General features: G+C 41.7%; 1 protein-coding gene across 6 annotated transcripts in view; it reads right to left on the reverse strand.

Annotated features, from left to right (window-relative positions):
* The window catches only part of LOC138635522 (disks large-associated protein 1-like), a 129,040-nt gene that overhangs the window by 91,580 nt on the left and 17,496 nt on the right, over positions 1 to 19,964 (reverse strand). For 4 of the 6 annotated variants that reach the window (XM_069723032.1, XM_069723031.1, XM_069723035.1 and 1 more), the window contains exon 2: positions 12,017 to 12,105. The exons of 1 other annotated variant lie outside the window; for it this stretch is intronic. The gene's annotated coding sequence lies outside the window, so the exon portion shown is untranslated. The remainder of the gene's footprint in view (positions 1 to 12,016; positions 12,106 to 19,964) is intronic. One more of the 6 variants, XM_069723033.1, reaches the window with a different exon arrangement.

The following is a 19,964-nucleotide window of genomic DNA, read 5'->3' on the forward strand; positions in this document are numbered from 1 at the left end:
TGGATGTGAAGGGGAAGATGGAGACAAACTCCACAAGATTATACGGAAGGGATGAAAAACCAGATGAGAAATTGACAGCTGAATCCCCCACCGTGCTTTTACCACCACCTCCTGCTGCAGTTTTCAAAGAGCCATATGTGCCAGGCAGGCTGGGTTGATGCTGTGTGTGTAGGTGGAGGGAGAAATGAAAATAGGGCTGAGATCAAGTTATTTTGGGCTAAATGGAAGCCGGCAAACAAAAAAGCCTTTGAGTCACCCTCTGAGGGTGGAAACCAGAACCGGCGGCAGACAGGGAGCTCGTTTAATGTAGCCGGATGGACGCGTACTTCTGTACCACAGCACAGACTCCAGCGTACACTGAAGGGACCTGAGACCACGTACATACTTACATAATAATAATATTTGTTTCTGCTGTCATCACATGTTATACACTGTGTTTTAGCATTATTTAGATTCATGCAACAGTCAGAGTGTGATGATGAAGTTTCAGGTCTGTTCCTGTTGCACATGAATGAAGCACATGGAGCTGGAGGAAGCACTACTTTAGGAAGGACCTGAAGTTCCAAAGCTTGATCAATACAACACCTGTTACAAGTGTTTGTGACCACTGGTAGATCAGATAGCCCTGATACCTGAGAGTGCACATTTTGGATCAAACTCAGGAGATTGGCGACAGTGGCCTTGGAAATGCTTCAGGAAGCCTGCAGCAGCGAAGCACTGAGCCAGACGAGGTGTTCTGAGTGGCATTCAGGTTTCAGAAGGGCAGCATTCAAAACAGAAGAAGGAACATAAGGTCAGGAGCTCGAGCAGGTGGGTTCCTCTGACATTCTCGCGGTAGTAGTCCGTGAATTTGTCCGCGTTTTATCGCTGAGCTCAACTGTTATTTTCTGAGAGAAAATATTCGGTGCAAACGACCTGAACTGTCACGAGAGCTGCTTCATTCTCCAACACAACGACACACCCGCTCACAGGGCGATAAAATGTATGAGTTCTACACCTGAAACAACAGAAATGTCGCTCTGCACCAGCTTTACTCGCTGGATGTGGCTCCCAGACTTCTCTCTGTTCACTGCTCACGTTTCAGGTCTATGGTGAAACTGCAAATGCGCACGAGGTGCTGATGTCGATGGAGCGACATACTTGAGGACTTGAAATACTTAGTTCTGAAAGTTTTAGCTTCCCCCTGCTCCATGTGTACGACCGTACAACACAACAGGTAGTCAGGGAACATTGCAATCCCACCTCGTACGCTGTGGACTCACTGTTGCATGAATTTCAATAATCCTCGAAGATCCTGTATAAAGCATTTGATTACAACAGAAACCATATACCAAATATGAATATGTACCTTCGTGGGGAACAGAAAGAAGTCTCAGGAACCAAATCAGTGAGTTGTTGTTGTCCATATTGAGTACAACATTCAAACATTAAATTAAATAAGAAATCGAAATGTGGTCACATGGAAAGAAACAGGACAGCAGAAGAATGAAATGGAACTCTCTTGTGGCTTTTCATTTTCAACTTGTTTATCTTAAAGTCCAGGCGCACACGAAAGAAACACAACAGGGTTCCTAAGAATATCCTGGATGGAGAGTTTCTGGAAGATAGAAGTTTTTAGACTGTTTTGTTAATTGCTTTGAAAGTTCCTTTTGAAAATAAGATATGAAAGTGTTTCTTTATTTAGATATGGAGTTTGGAGATGATCCTGATATCAGAGGTGAGCCTGCTCTCATCCTGGCTTTGGGAAAATCCTCGTCTGATCTGCTGTTGTCTATAAAAGTTGTGTGGGTGGACGCAGGACGACCTGGCACTGGTCTGTGAGCTGTTTTAGGTCGATATATATTATTATAATTCAGTGTCTCTGCAGTACACAGTATACCAGTAGTTACAGTTATCCAAATCCAGACATTACACACACACAGACAGCGAGCCTCGATTAAAGCACACCTCAGTGGTTCAGTCCACAACTGGGCCGGACTGGGTTTAATGCAGGTACAACAGTCTGTACTCATGGACTGCACTTCCAACCAGTCACTGTTCAGACATCAGTGTGCAAGTGGAGGCAAACCAACACAAAACAGGACTCCAGGCAAAGTGGGGCCTTTATATTATATCCAGCTTCTCTGTGTTTTCTTTATTTCTCTCCTCTGGTTTGATAATATAATAATCAATACCAAATTCTAAGTTGAGGCTAACTGAATGTTTTGTATGAAACTATGCACAGAGAGATGGAATAGGTCTTACAGTAATCACTAACATGTGATGATGACTTAATGATGGTCTCTCCTCAGGTGACCTCAGGTGATTTTGTTTGTCCAGAGACTGCTGGGTCTCAAGGTTAAAAATAACCTTAAAGTGTGCTGAGGTTCACCGGATCACTGGAGGAACATCCCACACGGAGCTCAGTATGTTCAATTAGCTCCACTCTTGCAGTCTCATTACCGCCAGCTTTGTGCATCTGCTGCTGTGATTTCTGAGAGCACATCCTGCCGTACTACAGCAGGATGATACCGCTGGGCTGAAAAGTCTGTCGTCTGGCTACACAGAGGCACATTCATCTCGTTAGCTAATAACATCTGCTCAATTTATTTAAGAAATATTTATACTGAATAAAAAAATCATCAAAACATTCTAAATATGTCACTCTTTTTGCACTGATAGAGTTTGAATCTTTGGGGTTTCCTCCAGGATTACAACATAAAATCAAACAGGACCATAAATGGTGATGGACAATGCAAACAGTGTGAAGTCTAATGTGTGTGTGTGTGTGAGAGAGAGAGATGAGAGTGATATGTTCTCTCCCTTTCACTTGTCTGTCTTGCCTTACACATTACCAAAAAAGAGATAAATGAGGCGTCACCATGGTAACCACAGTGGTATGTGATACGGAAATGAGTGGACAGAAATTTGAAATGGAGACCGCCCATCGTTCGGCCCCGTCCCTCCAGTCAGGCCCACATGGACACCTGAGCTCTGCAGGTTTTGTCCTCTGGATGATGGAAATATGTCGGAAGGCAGCCGGATGTGAATGATGCAGTCCGGATGTGTTTCCCTGAGACAGTGATGCAAAATGTATTTTTATTTATTTTTGTCATACGGCTGTCACATACTGAACTTCACACAATAAAACCAAGTGGATATTGAGACTTCAGTTTAGTCTCAAAAACAAAAGGAAAACTAAATGGTTGATATGCTACATATTTTCATTGATGTTGTCTGATATTTTGTTCCGCTGTCTCACCATCACTAACTATTTAGGTCATATTCTTTGCAGGTGTGAGAACCTGTTTCATTTCCTTCTATTGTATTGTGACACAAGACAGGACTTTCATTCATTCTAAATTAAATTACATGGGCTGATCTAATGGTGCACTACTCCCTCTTTTGCATCGAACAATAAAAGTAGGAGGAAACAGTGATACAACTGAGATAATGTGGTATTAAAAAAGCTTATAACAAACTCTCAAATAGAAGAGTATATGAGATAAAAGCCAAGCTAACCTTAAAGATCAACACCTCACTATAATATCGAGCACAACACGCAATGATTTCAATTAAATGGTGTCAATGGTGGACATGTTTTTTTTTTTTAAGTTTGCCAAAGAATTCATATTCTCCAACTTTAAAGCTTTAGCTCTCTGAAAAGAGCAAAACATTTAAAACATTTTCCATCTCACCTTCGATTTTTTTTAAACCTCCAAAATGAAACGTGCCTGGAATATAAATAAGCTATTTTTTTTCTTGGAGAGGAGCTGCGAGATTGACTGACTGTTTTCCTTGAAGTAAATATCAGAGCGCAGGTGATTTCTATCTACATTAGTGTTCACACAGTGCAGGACATCTCCTGATGGAGTTTTCCTGCAAGATGCCCTTTTAAAATAGAGTATCATCTGTCAATAGACCAATATTTCTGGAATGTCACATTTTTGACATTTTTCAACATTCACTGACTCACACCTGTAAAAAGTATAAGAATAATGTCTTCCAGAGTAACCCGGCATCACAGCAAAGCGTGAAATAGACACGCCTGTCCACTAGAGCAGAACGTGAGACAGCTACGCTTGGAGCTGTCAAGGCGTGACAGTTACACATTTTCCTGCAATGGATGAAAATGAAAGCTACCGCATGCTTTGAGCCATGTGATTTACAGAAAAATGGGTGGGGTAGACAGCGTTGATGTTGGTCTTCCAGTTCAGTCTGTTGTCATGGAGACACCAGGTACTTGTACTCCTCCACCATGTCCACCTCCTCTCCCAGAACTCTCAGCGGTTGTGGAGCCGTCGTCTTCCTCCTGAAGTCGACCACCATCTCTCTGGTCTTGGCCACGTTCAGGAGCAGGTGATTTCTTCCCGCCCACTCCACAAAGTCCTCCACTACTGCCCTGTACTCGTCCTCCCGTCCATCCCTTATACATCCCACCACTGCAGAGTCATCAGAGAACTTCTGCAGATGTCGGGACTCTGAGTTGTACTGGAAGTTACGCCTGGACAGCCCAAAGCGTGGCAATCTCACATTTTGTTGTCGTGGATGGGCGTGTCTATTTCATGCTTTGCTGTGATACTGGGCTGACCAAAGCTGCTGCACGGGAGTAGAATACTTATTCACAACCATAAGATGACGTGGCGGACGTCAGTATCTGGTGGACTGGGATGGTCCAGGAGAAAGGTCATGGGTGTCCTCCCGTTTTCACTTCCTACCCTTGTGTATTTCCCACTACCGTGATTGTCTGCTCCTCCCTGATCTATTCCACTGACTCATCCTCCCTCTCATTCTAGTGTATTCAGCATGTGCGTTTCAACCTTTCAGTGCCAGTTCCTCTTTGTTCCTGGTGTCAGGCGTTGCAGCCTTTGTCTGTGCCGTGTCTAAAATTGTCTTCTTGCGTTATAAGACTTATTGTTCTGATTGAATAAGTGTGTTCCCACTCTCAAGTATTGAAAGATGCAGTGTACTATAAACACACTGGTACTCAAAACAGTCCACAAATGTGACTTTTTGCACCTCCAACTGTCATTATTACGGCCACTTAGCGGAAAGAGATGGACCGCCGACCTTCAGTATTTTCAAATGTCTGAGGGAGCTGCAGCTGTTGCTGAACACTGCACTAAACCCAGGAAAGTTGTACACGTTCACAGCAGGTGTTTTATTTTCCAATGAGGGCCGTTATACTGCTTTAGACAGAAGCCATCAGTATATTTGCTGTGAGTTAAAAATAGGGAACCAAAAACATTTTTTGTCTCTTGGTTAAAAATTAAATCTGTCAGATATGTTTGCAGCTGATGCATTCAGATGTTTCGGTTATTTCCGGTACAGTAAGTTCAGAACGGCAGTGTGATTTGAAACAACAGTATCCTGTCAAAATACTACACAATTAAGTATACTATAATGTAAGAATACTATATGTGAGTGTACTAAGGAAAGTGCGCAATTGGAGACAGTTGTAGTGTTTTGTCCTCCTGGTTACTAGTTGCATTGCTCTGTCTTCGTCCTCACCTTTACCTGCTCTTTGTTGTTTGTTTGTTGATTGTTCCCCTGTTATCTCCTAGACTACGCGTGTACACGTACAATTTTCTTTTCTGCCAAAAGCTTAAAAAGTTCAACTTTAGATATTTGAAAGTCAAGTGGCTGCAACGTACCGACTCAGCTGTTAATTATAATGCCACTTTCTAACACTGTGAATCTTTGCAGAGGAAACTCATGGCCACCAGTAAAGAGTTCTATTCTTTGACAAAAACTGTCCAATTCTTAGACTTTTATAAGTTCACATTCTACCTGGACTTTTAGTTATAACTGAGGAATTAGAATTGGACACCTGTGATAAATGATATCCGATTTTTTTTTTTTTTTTTTGACAGAAAACAGAAAACAGTTTTGGTAAAGTAATATAAAGCAAATATATGTGTGCTTAAACTGTTTAGTTGAAATGAATATCTTATTTTTCATTGATTTGTACTCTGGTAAAGTTAACACATCAACCATCTATCTGGTGATTGCAAGCCTGAACCTCCAGAAAACGTCCTCCTGTGTAAAGTTTGGATGGAGGTGCCTGTCTGCTGCTTCTTCAGTCATTAGAAACTGACAATATGCTGCAACACAGCAGTTTTAAAGGGATTAAGAGGATCTGCTGGGATTGGATTGGATGGTTGAAGTCGGCTGCGAGCCACGTCCTGATCATCTATTCCTCCTACATTACATCTGTAACACATTGTGACGGAGTTCCACCTCCGCGGCCGTAACAGCTCGGGACCCGAAGCAGTTTCCTGCCTTTCCTGTTCACAAGCTGCATGGCTGACCCCACCAGCATGTACAGACAAGACCACCCTCATATCAGCTAACAGTGATCTTATCAACCACGTCACTGTCATTCATCTCTATCGCCGTTCTTTCTGGTAATGCAGCCAATCAGCATCCCGACTCCTCTGCTGCTTCCATCACTTCACTGTGCAGTTACAGACAAGCATGTGAGCGATGTTCCTGGTCAGTCCGGTCCCCGAGCGAACCTTCAGCTGAGACACACTCAGGGTGGCTGTACGTCGTAAGCTTTTGTTGCTTCACTTTGTTCTATAAATTCCCTTTTAATTCCATCATCATGAACTTAATTATGACTTCTTGACTAAAAATGCTGCATCCGTTCATTTTTGTTTTTTTCCTGCGTGTCACTTGTGTCGCACAGAATAGATGGCATTTATCTCCGCCTCCAAAGTCATTGGAACCTGCTGTTGTCGAGGACTGTTGGTGCCGAGTGAATCCTCTTTAGCTGCTCTTAGATATTTATATCTCTGCATCTCTCAGAAAGCTCTGAACATGGAGTGTCCATAACATTATGAATGCTGGTTCTTTACATGAGGGAGGCAGACGGACAAGAAGGGAATCCAGGAAGAATCTGCGGCTGCTGAGCACTTTTAGATTCAGCTCACAAGAAGGAAGGGAGGTATGGGTTACAGCTGCATTATGCAATATTTCCATAAAAAAAGAAAAAATACAAGCTCCAGTATGAAGGTTCAGGTCTTAATATCAAACTGGTCAATAGTTATCTATTCAGGAACTGGTTTTGCTTGGCTGCAGTTAATCACCTGATGTTGGGAATATATAACATTTACATTGTTCATAATTTAGTGTGTAAATATGCAAACAATAGCTAATTAGACCGAAAAAATACACAGTGTCCCAAACAGAATCTGGGGTTTTTAGTATGCAACATGTTCACATTAACAAATAAAGTATACTCACACCAGCCGTATTATTTTTGTCAGTATGTATTGGTGAAGTATGTTGATATTTCTATATACGAACTGAATTAACAGGAAACTTTTACAACTAGAAGGTCATTAAGAGAGTTGAGACCTCTGCCAAAGCCACCAATCCACTCTTCTATCATGTGCAGATTTGCAAATGCAGACACTTCACATGTCTGGTTATATTTTCAAAAACAATTTGAGGGATGTTAGAATTCGCTTGGAGCCTCACATCTCATTTGTGCCTCATAACGAGTACTTGCTTTAATAAGTTTAAACGTGTAAATGTGCATACAAGAGCATCACTGGTGCCTGTAAATGTGGATTCTGATAAAGAATTGCATCGCCATGTTTTGTCACCATTAAGTTTTCTTCTCCTGGATTTGAACGTGAGCTTGATGTGTGACTGCCACAACACAACGACCTTGTAGAATGCTGAATTATTTCATATGCATATAGACATGCCATTGATTCAGTGACCTTGTGTACTATTTGGAGAATTCAGGAAAAGCAGTATCCACAGAATTGTAAAATGGTTAAAGATGTATTATTGTGCCCCTGTCTTGATTGAGGGACGGTCGTCCCCTCCTCGTCCCCTCCTCGTGGCCTCCTTGTCTCCTCACTGACTCCAGAGGAACTGATTCCACTTCATGGGGTCTCCTTCACGGTGCACCTTGTGGCCTCAGAGTTGGTGGTGTAAAGATACAATTATTGTCATTGTGACACCCAGTAAAACAAATTGTAGGTGCATCATAGGTGAGGTTTGCAGATGAATGGTTACTTGCAGGGGGATGCAGGTTGTGACTGTTCAGGCTGGTGAAGTGAGGCAGGTACACACGTATTACTATGCTGCCATAAAGGGAAGATGAGAGTGGAGGAAAACTGGGAGGCCAGAGGCTGTTCTCTGTCATGTTTTCTACCATCAGGTTGGAAAGTGCATGACATTTATTGGTGTCAGGTATTTCAGACCTGCTTCCCTGCTGGGCCGAAGGCTACTGGTGGTCAGCAGGAAGGTAGATGCATTTGCCAGGTATTTTAAATCTTAGTCATGTACTTTTAAATCAGTATTGTGTTTTAGCTGCTCTAAGTTTTTTGTTTTTTGGGAGGCAAGTGAGCTGGCAACAGGCAAAACATATGGGTGTTGTTTTAGTTTGTTTCAATGTTAATCTGCTTGCTTCCCCAACTAATTACTAACTTTACTCAAGTCAGATCCCTCGCTATGTCCTCAATTGTCATTTCTTGAGTTTGAAGCCTGCTGTGAGTATCAGATCAATATAAATCCATACATATTCACTTGTATTTGGCTAACATAACATGTGATGGTGTTATCAAGGATATATCAAGCTGTCAGAAAAATGGTCGTAGTGTAGTAACACTGTTCTTGATGGTAAAAAAGGAAAAGGTGTCCCTACATGACATTGGAGAAAAGGTGTTTGAAGCTTGAGTTTAGTTTAAGTACAGTTGTTGCAGGACATTTTGCAGAATGCAGGATGAAATCATTAAATCTCAACTCCAACTAATGCGACTGTATGTTTCCAGCTATTCTGGAAGTGTCTAAGAACACAGTGTGAATGCCGGGGGATGAATTTGTTCCTCTCGCTGCTTGGATTCTTTGGGATCTCCTTCCCAAAATGGAGCATTTGCTGCCAAGTCTTAGTGTGAAGCATTTGCATTACGAGTTGATTTCTTGACGCACGTATTATGATTTAATCCAGCTGGATAGATTTTTATGAAGAGACAAACAGTCATTAAAATGCCAGTGAGACAGGGAGAGACTAAGCACTGCTGGAGGCTATCAACAACTCCCTCTCCATCACTTTCTTCCTCCCTTTTCTCCCATCATCCCGTCCCTACGACCTCCAATCAACGAGAGATGTACGTCACAATCTGCGTGGAAAGGATTTTGTTTTCTCTCTTTCTTTTCGCCCACTGACTGTTATGATTCAACCGAGCCTTTAGAGGAGGGGAGGGGAGAGGAGAGGAGAGGAGAGGAGAGGAGAGGAGAGGAGAGGAGAGGAGAGGAGAGGAGAGGAGAGGAGAGGAGAGGAGAGGAGAGGAGAGGAGAGGAGAGGAGAGGAGAGGAGAGGAGAGGAGAGCGTGGGCTTAACCTGCTTCTCTCTCACTCCCTCCCTCCGTCTCTCCCCCCTCCTTCCCTCTCTCCCTCCCTCTCTCCCTCTCTCCCTGTCTCTCTCCCTCTCTCCCTCTCTCCCTGTCTCTCTCCCTCTCTCCCCCTCCTTCCCTCTCTCTCTCCCTCTCTCCCTCTCTCTCTCACTCCCTCTCTCTCTCTCTCTCTCTCCCTCCCTCTCTCCCTGTCTCTCTCTCCCTCTCTCTCTCTCTCTCTCTCTCCCTCCCCCTCCCTCTCCTCCTCCCTCCCTCCCTCCCTCCCCTCTCTCTCTCTCTCTCTCTCCCTGCTTTGCTTCTGCACAGAGCTGCTAAGCTGCTCTGCTTTCCTCAGGAATGAAGTCCTATGTTTGTGCATGGCGATGAAGCCTCCAATAGATTGACAGATAGAGAGGAACAGCTCAGTGGTGGGACGTGTGAAGGGGGTGGGAACGGAAATGACCAGCTGACTGTGAAAGAAGCATGAATCATCTTTAACACCTATCCTGTCATATTCTTCACTAACTCTGGTAGACTGATTACTTGAGACTGCATTTCATTTTTTCTTTTTTTTTTCTTTTTTACAGCACTACTGCACTGAGATGATTCATACTGGAATGAGTTATGCGTCTCAGATGCATTAAGGGTTTACCAATGACCACATTTTATCCACAGCCAACTAAGGTAGTCTGGCCCGTGCACAGAGCGCTGATAAATTAAAGAAAACCTAAATAATAAAGTGTAAAAAACTCAAGTATGCAGAATAATTGAAGAGCACTGAAGCTCGAGGTGGGCGACATAGCCCCGAAAAATGATCAAGACATGTCTGTGTATTTTAGACAAAACAATATTCTTGATGATATGACAAAATACTGAAAAATATTAGATTATTCATTTTGATTGCGTACAAAATAAGTGTTATAGTTTTAAATGTCAGCATACAGCAACAGTTTGCCGACAAATATTCAGAAAAACTAAACAAAACTGATCTCTCGGTTGTTTAGTTTGTAAACAACAACAGTAACCTGGTGAGTTTCAGATCGTGTCTCCAGCTTCTAATTACTCCGTCGGGTTCAACGATGTCTTGGTCAGATTTGATGAAGTTTGAGGTCCATGTTTGTCCATTAATAAATACATTTTGGGCTTCTCTTGCACTTTTATTTTATTAATAGTAACATATCGAGTTCAATCATTCATCGAAACCTCTCCTGCTCCATGTGAGAGGAGCTCTGTGTGTCTGGAGTGGGGGCGGAGCCTAACAGCAGACAGCCAATTAAACTCTTCCACTGAGCTGAATACCTGCAGAATATAGCAGCTTATGTCCATGCTTGTTGCTGGTGAAGCTGCGACTGTATGACCTACATTTACGCTGTGTAACAGTGTGACATCATTACGACAACAGGTCAGAGTTTTGCCATTATGATGATATAATTTTTTTTTATCATATTCAAAATGTAGACCGTATGATCGTGAACAATGTTGAACACTGCAGCTCTTCTGGAGGGTTGTCGTGGAACAACCTTACAAACACCCGGCTTCTACTCTCTGTGAAACATGTCATATGGCTTATAGATTGTTTGGGGGTCCAGTTGGGGGCTAAGCTTTGGCACCATGCTGGAACCCTAAATTAGACCAGGACACATTGCATCAATCAACATGAGCCTTGATATGTCTTGTTTGTTTTCCACCAATAACAATTCCTCAAAAGTATGCAACAACACTTTTTTCTTCGGGTAGATCGAGGTGCTCTCGGAGGAGAAAAGGTTTGAGACCCCTGCACAACACAAAGACTGAAATTATTCAAGGCTCTTTCCAAAAAAAAAAAAAAAATCTCAAAATAAATCTCATTTATTCACAAACTAAGTTTTGGAGTATAAACAACAGGAGACCATTGATGTGTGAAGTGATGCTGGTTACTTCTGAAAAAAAGGATGATGAAGAATGATGACCAAATGGATGTAATCGGTCACCAGTGGGTGACATGCGTCAAACAAAAGAACTAACAGCTTGTTCTTCAAATCATGTTTGAATTTTCAGGTTTTGCAGTAGATGGGTGGTTGTCAATATTTTATCTTTTGTTCAATAAATGTCAAGAATTGTTGAAAGGATTATACTTTTATGATGTTCATCTAATCTAGACACCTTATAGTATATCTTAGCTACATGACATTTTCCCTGTTCATTGCACTGCACAAACCCGGGCAGGATGCTCTTTGTGAGGTTGTTTTGCTTCTTTTTTTTTTCACACGCATACATGCTTCACCTCCTACAACTTCATCCAAGGGGGGAAAGTAAATGTAGGTGACGCAGCACTGTGAGATGCACAAAGCAGAGGGAATTCCTTTGTGAGTATCAACATCAGCACGTTTTTGTAACCACTGGTATGCAATTTCTCCACAGATATGAGCAGAGAGCACACAACACATTTTATATCACGCTCGCAAAATCAGCAACAGAGACCCTTGAAATGCTTCAGAAAGTCTACAGCGATGATCCTGGAGATGTTAGTTCAAGTGACATTCACATTTCAAACTGGTTCACCAGCTGTGCTGACAGTACAGCTGTTTTTGTCCTGTGTGCGTTTGCTGCTTCTCTAGTTTTTATCATTTCTGTTTCATTGAATGAAATGCTGTGAAACATGAGTGACAGACTGTATTAGTAGGTTAGGGTCCATGCTCACTCACCTCCTTTAAATGCCCATCATTGTAGAGTTGTTGCTAACTGGAAGGGACTGACATCTCTGTATAACTGGTCTCACATTACCGCCTGTTGTCTAGGAAAAGACACAGTGTCCACACACACACACACACACACACACACACACACACACACACACACACACACACACACACACACACACACACACACACACACACACACACACACACACACACACACAGACAAAGACACACAGTTACTACAGAAGTTACATGTGTGGAATATTGTTTTTCAGTAGATCCTGAGTACCATCTAGTCTCCTCACGCTCCCCCATCAGAAGTGTGAGGAAAACATCAGAACGCCTCACATCGAGTCCTTCCGCCTTGTTCACACATATAATTAATGTCTCCTGCATCATCTGCTCACAGGTGGACCGCTCTACGAACAGGTGGGATGCACCAGAGACGCATTGTGATTCTGTCTGCTCAGACCACATTCAGGTGGTCTGGTACACTGTTGGGACCTGGCATCAACATGTGTTCTGGGTTCAGCCTCAGAGCTTCACTGGTTCTGACTACTTCCACAAAGTCTGACAAAAATCCACATAATCAACAAATGTATTTATTTGAAGAAAGTTTGACATCTATTCAAGTCCGTTGGTTGAGGGGTAGTCAAGTTTATGTTGGGAAAACTATGGTCAAGAAAAAAGAAAGAAAGAAAGAAAGAAAGAAAGAAAGAAAGAAAGAAAGAAAGAAAGAAAGAAAGAAAGAAAGAAAGAAAGAAAGAAAGAAAGAAAGAAAGAAAGAAAGAAAGAAAGAAAGAAAGAAAGATGTATGAAGTGACCATAATCTTTAGCCCTGTATAAAGATTTAAAGCTCTATTTTCACCCGCCTCTGCGCAGCACAGACGTTTTGCAGCCAACTTCAATCAAAAATTGAAAGCAGCTCCTGTTTTCCTTTAAGACCACCGTGATGCAACGGACTGTCACTTTTTTATGAATGAAGACCGACATCACCATCCAAACTTCACATTGGATAAAACTGACATTCAATTCAATTAAATTCAATTTGCTTTATATAGCGCCAAATCACAACAAAGGTTATTTCATGGCACTTAACACATTAAAGTCTTTACAGCAGAACTTTACAACATTATACAGAGAAACCAACAATTCAACAATTCAACAATTCCCACATAATCTAGGAGGGAAAAAAAACTCCTCTTTAAGGGAGAAAAACCTCCAACAGAGGGAAGAAAAACTCCCTTTAACAGGAAGAAACCTCCGACAGAACCAGGATCAGAGGTGGAGAACATCTGTTAACAGAACCAGGATCAGAGGTGGGAGGAACATCTGTTAACAGAACCAGGATCAGAGGTGGACGGAGCATCTGTTAACAGAACCAGGATCAGAGGTGGGAGGAGCATCTGTTAACAGAACCAAGCTCAGAGTTGGGAGGAGTATCTGTTAACAAAACCAGGATCAGAGGTGGGCGGAGCATCTGTTAACAGAACCAGGATCAGAGGTGGGAGGAGCATCTGTTAACAGAACCAGGATCAGAGGTGGGAGGAGCATCTGATAACAGAACCAGGATCAGAGGTGGAGAACATCTGTTAACAGAACCAGGATCAGAGGTGGGCGGAGCATCTGTTAACAGAACCAGCCTCAGAGGTGGGCGGAGCATCTGTTAACAGAACCAGGATCAGAGGTGGGCGGAGCATCTGCCTCGACCGGTTGGGGTGAGAGGAGAGCAGAGAGAGAAAAGGACAGCGTAGAGATAGAAGAGAGACATTCTTGTCTGGAGTTTCAGACTCTAATCACCAGATTTATGGTGCGAGTCGGCATCCACGGTATGATCCCGGGCTTGGGAAGAGTTAACTGATATGATGAATAACTCTTCCCCTGGTATCATGAGAAGTGCTGCCCAGTGTAGAAAGTGGTTCAACAATATAACACAAAAACCTGTTTCTTAGAGATGCCAAACACTGACATTACTTAAATGTCAAAGTGAACAAAGAACACTCATCACAGAAATCAGATGTTGAAGAGAGAGCAGAAGTTACACACAGTTCATTTATTAATACAATCGATGAAGAGCAATGTGTTTCATACGTCTCTGATGTTGTGGTGTTAATAAATAAACTGCATTGAGCACTTTTTGGTTTGCAAATTCAAAGCTCACAATGGACCACAATTTAGAAACAACTAAAGGTGCTCTGAGACAGCGAGCAATGGAAAACTTTAGATTTTAAATCGATAGCTTGAAGATGAAAATAGAGAGAATCGACAGCAAAATATAACAATTAATGAAGAAAGTTTTAATCAGAATGTCAGTCAGGCATTTTCTCGCTCAGTCGGGACCTCCTAAAAAACGACACTACTTGCATGCTCATGATGACATTGTTAGCATGCTGATGTTTAACAGGACATTTCTACAGTTTTTACCATCTTAGATAGGGATGTGACAATGCTAACATACGCTAATAAGCAGTAAACATGCTTACATGTGAATGCAGCTGAGGCTGATGAATGTCACTTGATGGTGCTCGATAACGAGCTGCTAACGCGGCTCTAAACAGGACGTATGGTGTTGGTCTGCACTTGTGCATGCAGAGACTCATGCAGTTTATAGAGGGAGAGTGCAGCCCAGCTTGTTTACAGCTATAATTTACCGTTTTTCCCTGAACGCTTCACATACCAAATATAATTAGATGCTACAATTTACTGATGTTCTCAACCCTCCTCAGGCTGTCGGTGAGCACTACAGATTGCTGATGTTCCTTTGACGCCTCACAGGTGGTAGATGCTAGCTGGGTGTTCACAGGGAAACATCTCCTCACCACTCAGAGGCAGAGATCCTATCTGGGATTCTGTGACACCTTCATGTTTAATGGTTGTAACACTGACTGCACACAGCAGGTACATGTACAGTCCAACAATCACCATATACTGCATCCAACAATCACCATATACTGCATCCAACAATCACCATATACTGCATCCAACAATCACCATATACTGCATCCAACAATCACCATATACTGCATCCAACAATCACCATATACTGCATCCAACAATCACCATATACTGCATCCAACAATCACCATATACTGCATCCAACAATCACCATATACTGCATCCAACAATCACCCTGAACTGCATCCAACAATCACCCTGAACTGCATCCAACAATCACCCTGAACTGCATCCAGCTGCAAATTCACTCATCACAGAGCAACCAGCAGCTGGATACTATTAGAAGTGGAGAAGTGGCGATGGACCACGGAGGAATACGACTGAGCTTTGTTTGGTTTTTACTTTAGGTAACATATGAAACTGAAATCAAACTTGACATTCATCGAGATTTTATAAAAACACTGATTGTATTTCACTTTTTTCCCCAGCAGGGCGGAGCGACCTTAAAACAAGCTAACTAATGACATCACAGAAATAACATGCCTCCACTGTTTGACTCGCTCCAGATGTAAATTAATCTTGGTTGTATTTTTGCCTGTGCGTCTATTTTAAATACCTTCCCAAGTAAATATTTCTGTTTCTGGCCAGATTCAGATCCAATAGATCACCAGGCTCATTATTTTGACTGTAGCTGGATATAATTTGGCGTTAATAGCTCATGTTTTCATGCATTAAGCTATGCTGAGCTACTGTAAACATGTTTTATCCTTTAATGACTGTTTTATTCATGCCATTATGGTAATTATGTTTGAAATATTTTGACTAGAAAGTATTAGTAGCCGCCGAGTATTGCACAGAGTTACAGAAGAGTCCGTTTTGGGCGGTCGGACAGGTGTCGGACCACAAATCTCTGCGGTGCAGTACTTTATCCTGCCCTTGAAAAGAACCCGCTGTGTTCCTCCTGTTCATCCAAACAACCCCTACCGCTGCTAAAAACCTTGAATAAATAAGAAATGCTTCCAGTTTACCTTTGAATGACATCTGTACAGTGAACCCTCGTTTATCGCGGGGGTTACGTTCCAAATAGAAACCGTGATAGGCGAAATCCGTGAAGTAGTAACCTTTATTTTACAATTGAAATAGATAGAACTGGACATGAAATATATCTACGTTACATATAGTCGTAATGTGATTTCAATGCACGATGCAAATCCGTGAAGCAGCGAGACCGTGAAAGGTGAACCGTGTTATAGCGAGGGGTCACTGTATTTCTGTTTTTGAAAGGTTGGTACAAAAGCATTAATAATTTTTGAAAGCTTGATTTTTAATATCTGACTTTGGTCTCAGAATATCTAATTGACTGAGACCAAGCTACACGGATTGAAAGCAAGCAGAAGTTGCTAAATGTTGACTGTAGTGGAAAAAGTGAAGGTATATTTCTCAGAAACATCAGGATTTTTATGCAATCTGAAATTTTTTGAAGGCTGTGTGTCAACCTGGACTCTATTCTCTCATCATTTTGGATCTAAGTGACTAAAGGATTTCAAGTAGGGGATCTTTTGCATCATAGTGTGAGACAATTATAATAAGAATCTGAGACTGTCAGTGTTAAAAACAAACAATTTAAGTGGGCGTACAATGACAGAACAAAAAATTGCCCAGAAGAGTATTATATTGATTCTGTTCTGCAGCGGCCCTCTAAAGCGCTGTCACTGAATACTGGACTGATTAAAAAAAAAAAAAAACTGTTGTCCACATGAATCACTTAGATGCAAAATGATGGGAAACAGAGTCCAGGCCAAAAAATAACTTTCTGTTTTAAACTCTCCTCCACTAGCTATCAGCCTTAGTAGTAGCTGCTTAGTGTACACACACACACACACACACACACACACACACACACACACACACACACACACACACACACACACACACACACACACACACACACACACACACACACACACACACACACACACACACACCAGGTGCTTAATTGTCTACAAATGAGCAATTTCTGGTTCCTCTGTCTCACAGATTAATTTGTTAACACCTCAGGTTTGTCTCACAGGTGATGATGTGAAATAAAACCCAGAGGGCCGATTAAGATATTTTATTTCCTGGTGGAAGCCTGATGAAGTTGTTGCCTGGAAACAAGCTCATTAAAAACATGCAGCTTTTCCAGACCTAGTGTTTGAATGGCAGATATGTATTTAGCCTGTTTGTGATTTTATTCCTTCTGTGTGATAAAAGGATCAGAGCGCCGCTGCTCTTCAAACAGCTGACTGTAAGCATGCTACACCACACATCACTCATTTACATAATAAAGCCCCACTTTACAATTCAATAAAATACTTTCCTTAATCTTTTATTCACTGCACTGTAGGGTATAAATATGATTTACAGCCTGACATGAAACCGCCTTCATCAGTCACAGTATTCAAAGTTGAACTGCTGTTGTAGCGAGTGTAAACTTGGAGGAAGATGTTTTATCGAACTGTGAAAGCAGCCTTTTTACTGACAGTTGGATTCTGTTGATCACACTTGATCACTGTGTCACTGTTTGATCAAATTGTCTGAACTCAAAGGTCTACTTGGTTTTTCAACAGCTTCAGGCGGGAGGTGAGGTAACAGATAAATCTGAAAACCTTACTACTTTCTATATTGTCTATAAAATATTGGTTTTCATAAACCGCGGAGCCTTTGTTAAATGTTTCCCACAGAATATACTTGTGGTGTTGGGTGGTTGTGACCGATGCGCAGAGACTCATAAGGTTTAGGCGGGAAGGCTGAAACCTAGGTTATTATCTGCAATTTACAATTTACACATGGCCACTAAACATCTCATAAGCAGGCTATTGGTAGACGCTACAATTTACCATGTTCCCTAAATGTCTCACTTGCAAGCTATTGTTAGACACTAGCTAAGTGGGTGCACTCTGGTCCCCACTTAGTTACTGCAGTGAAAGTAGAATTTGTGTAGTAAACTGTTTGCCCTGCCATTGGAAGCCCTGCACCTCCTCAAGGAAAGAAACACAAGACTAGTTTAAAAACGTAGTGTATGGCTTCACAGTGTTTAAAACGCTCGATGGCTTTTAATTCAAAATAAGAGCTTTTAATTTGAAACCGAAGTTGCGGCACAGACGTTGGCTTTGTGTATTTTGCTGCACCAGCTGTTGCATTCCAGTCAAATATGATGTATCAAGTTTTTTACGTATTTATGTTTCTTTTCTGCTGTTTTACTGAAGCTCCGCCCCCACTAAACATACACACAAGCAGAGACATGAAGTGAAGATAAATTCATTCGAAATGACAACAACTACAATTCTTGTGTTACTGTCAGTGAAATAAAAGTGCGATAAAAGCATCAAGACTCATTTGTTAATGGACAGATGTTGACCATAAACATTCACCATCTCGCAGCAGAAGAACGAACAGGAACAGGAGAGGGAGAGTGAAGGGAGATTGTCCGCGAGCTGGTCGATCACAGATGGTGGTGTTCTCTTGGACTGATAAAAAAAAGTAAAAAATAGAATATACCTGGGTGGCCCACGCTAGTAAAGTCTATGTGTGGAAAACACTGTGAAAGCACTGCAATCCTACACACAAGGAACCAAAAGTCCACACAGGCAATGCTGTTTTTTAGCATGAAGTGAACATGAACTTTACTTTCAGACAAACCAATCTGGCAGCAACCATTATTAGATTTTAACTCAGGGACAAAAATTCCTCTTCTGAAAATAATTCTTATATCTAAAACTCTCCTGACACTTCAGAGTCAGCAGTAAATTTAAAAACGCAGGTGCCAATACAAGTTTAAAATGATGAAAAAATGACAGATTTGAACAGTCTGGTGGAGAGGAAAAATAACACAGAGCTACAACAGACATATTGAAATAAACTGGAACTATCCTTTAAGTGTGATTGTCAGACTTCGGTTTTGGCTTTTATTTATTATAAAGGCTCCACAGCTCAAGATCAGATGGAAATCAAGTCTGCATATTTTTCCCTCCCAAAACATTAATTAAACCTTTAAAATACAAGTAATAATTCAACTGTAGCTTAAAACAAGGTCCAGCCTGATTAAAAAAATAAACCAGAAACCTTAATTAATGAAAAATCTAATCTTGCTTGTCCAGTGCAGTAATACACTGTGTGTATATCTGTCACCAATTCAAGCATAGATGCAGTAGTATAAAGAAAGGAGATACCAACAGACTTATTCACTCACTGTTATATTGACAGAATCCAAACTCTTTGTGATGGTATTGTAGTCTTTTTTCTCAGTGGGGTGCACGGCAGTGACCTCGACTCCAGCTGAACACTTTGTATTTTGTGTTTGAGGCTGTTGCATATCAGAAAGTCTTCTTCAGACAGCAAACAGAGGTTTTGTGTTATTAATGAAGAGCAGTGGACTGCAGTGCTTTTGGGAGCTAATCATTTCAGTTGTTGAATGTAATTAACCCATTAACGCATTTTAATCCCTGCCTTCAGCCAAAACATCAACACGTGCTACAGACCGAAACACAAACCGCCAAATCCCTGTCGACTTTTAACCTGAAAGAGGTCGTCGCTGCGAAGACATCGAGAAACATCATGAGACGGACTTCAGTTTCCTCTAGGTTACGCAAGATCCTCCGTTTTCTTCAGTCTTGCTTCTATTTTGAGGCTTTAATGAAATCTGGGCTGCAGGATTCACACGAGAACACACACATACAGAAATGTCCAAATGCTAGAGCTAATTCACAACGGTGAGGACAGCCTGCTCACACCCATCGAGAGAAGCAATAATATTACCACAATAAGTGCTGTTATTACCTGGTTTTCTCTGAGTTTTAGATTCAATTTTCAGATCTTAGTGCTTGTTATTAATCGACTGTCTCCTGACAACGTCTGTGATTTACTAACTCCTCATGAGCCTGATTGCTGCTTGAGATCTTCTGGCAGGGCCCGACTGATGGTTCCTAATTCCCCCTTTTTCACTAAAGGTCACAGAGCCTGTGCTGTGCGGCTCCTCCGCTGTGAAACGACCTGATCTCAGGCAGGAAAACGCAGCCAA

Source organism: Brachyistius frenatus, unplaced genomic scaffold (assembly GCF_029030835.1).
Source record: "Brachyistius frenatus isolate BFR_SWC_R1_liver_20210118 unplaced genomic scaffold, ASM2903083v1 Contig_314, whole genome shotgun sequence".
Taxonomy (NCBI): Eukaryota; Metazoa; Chordata; class Actinopteri; family Embiotocidae; genus Brachyistius; species Brachyistius frenatus.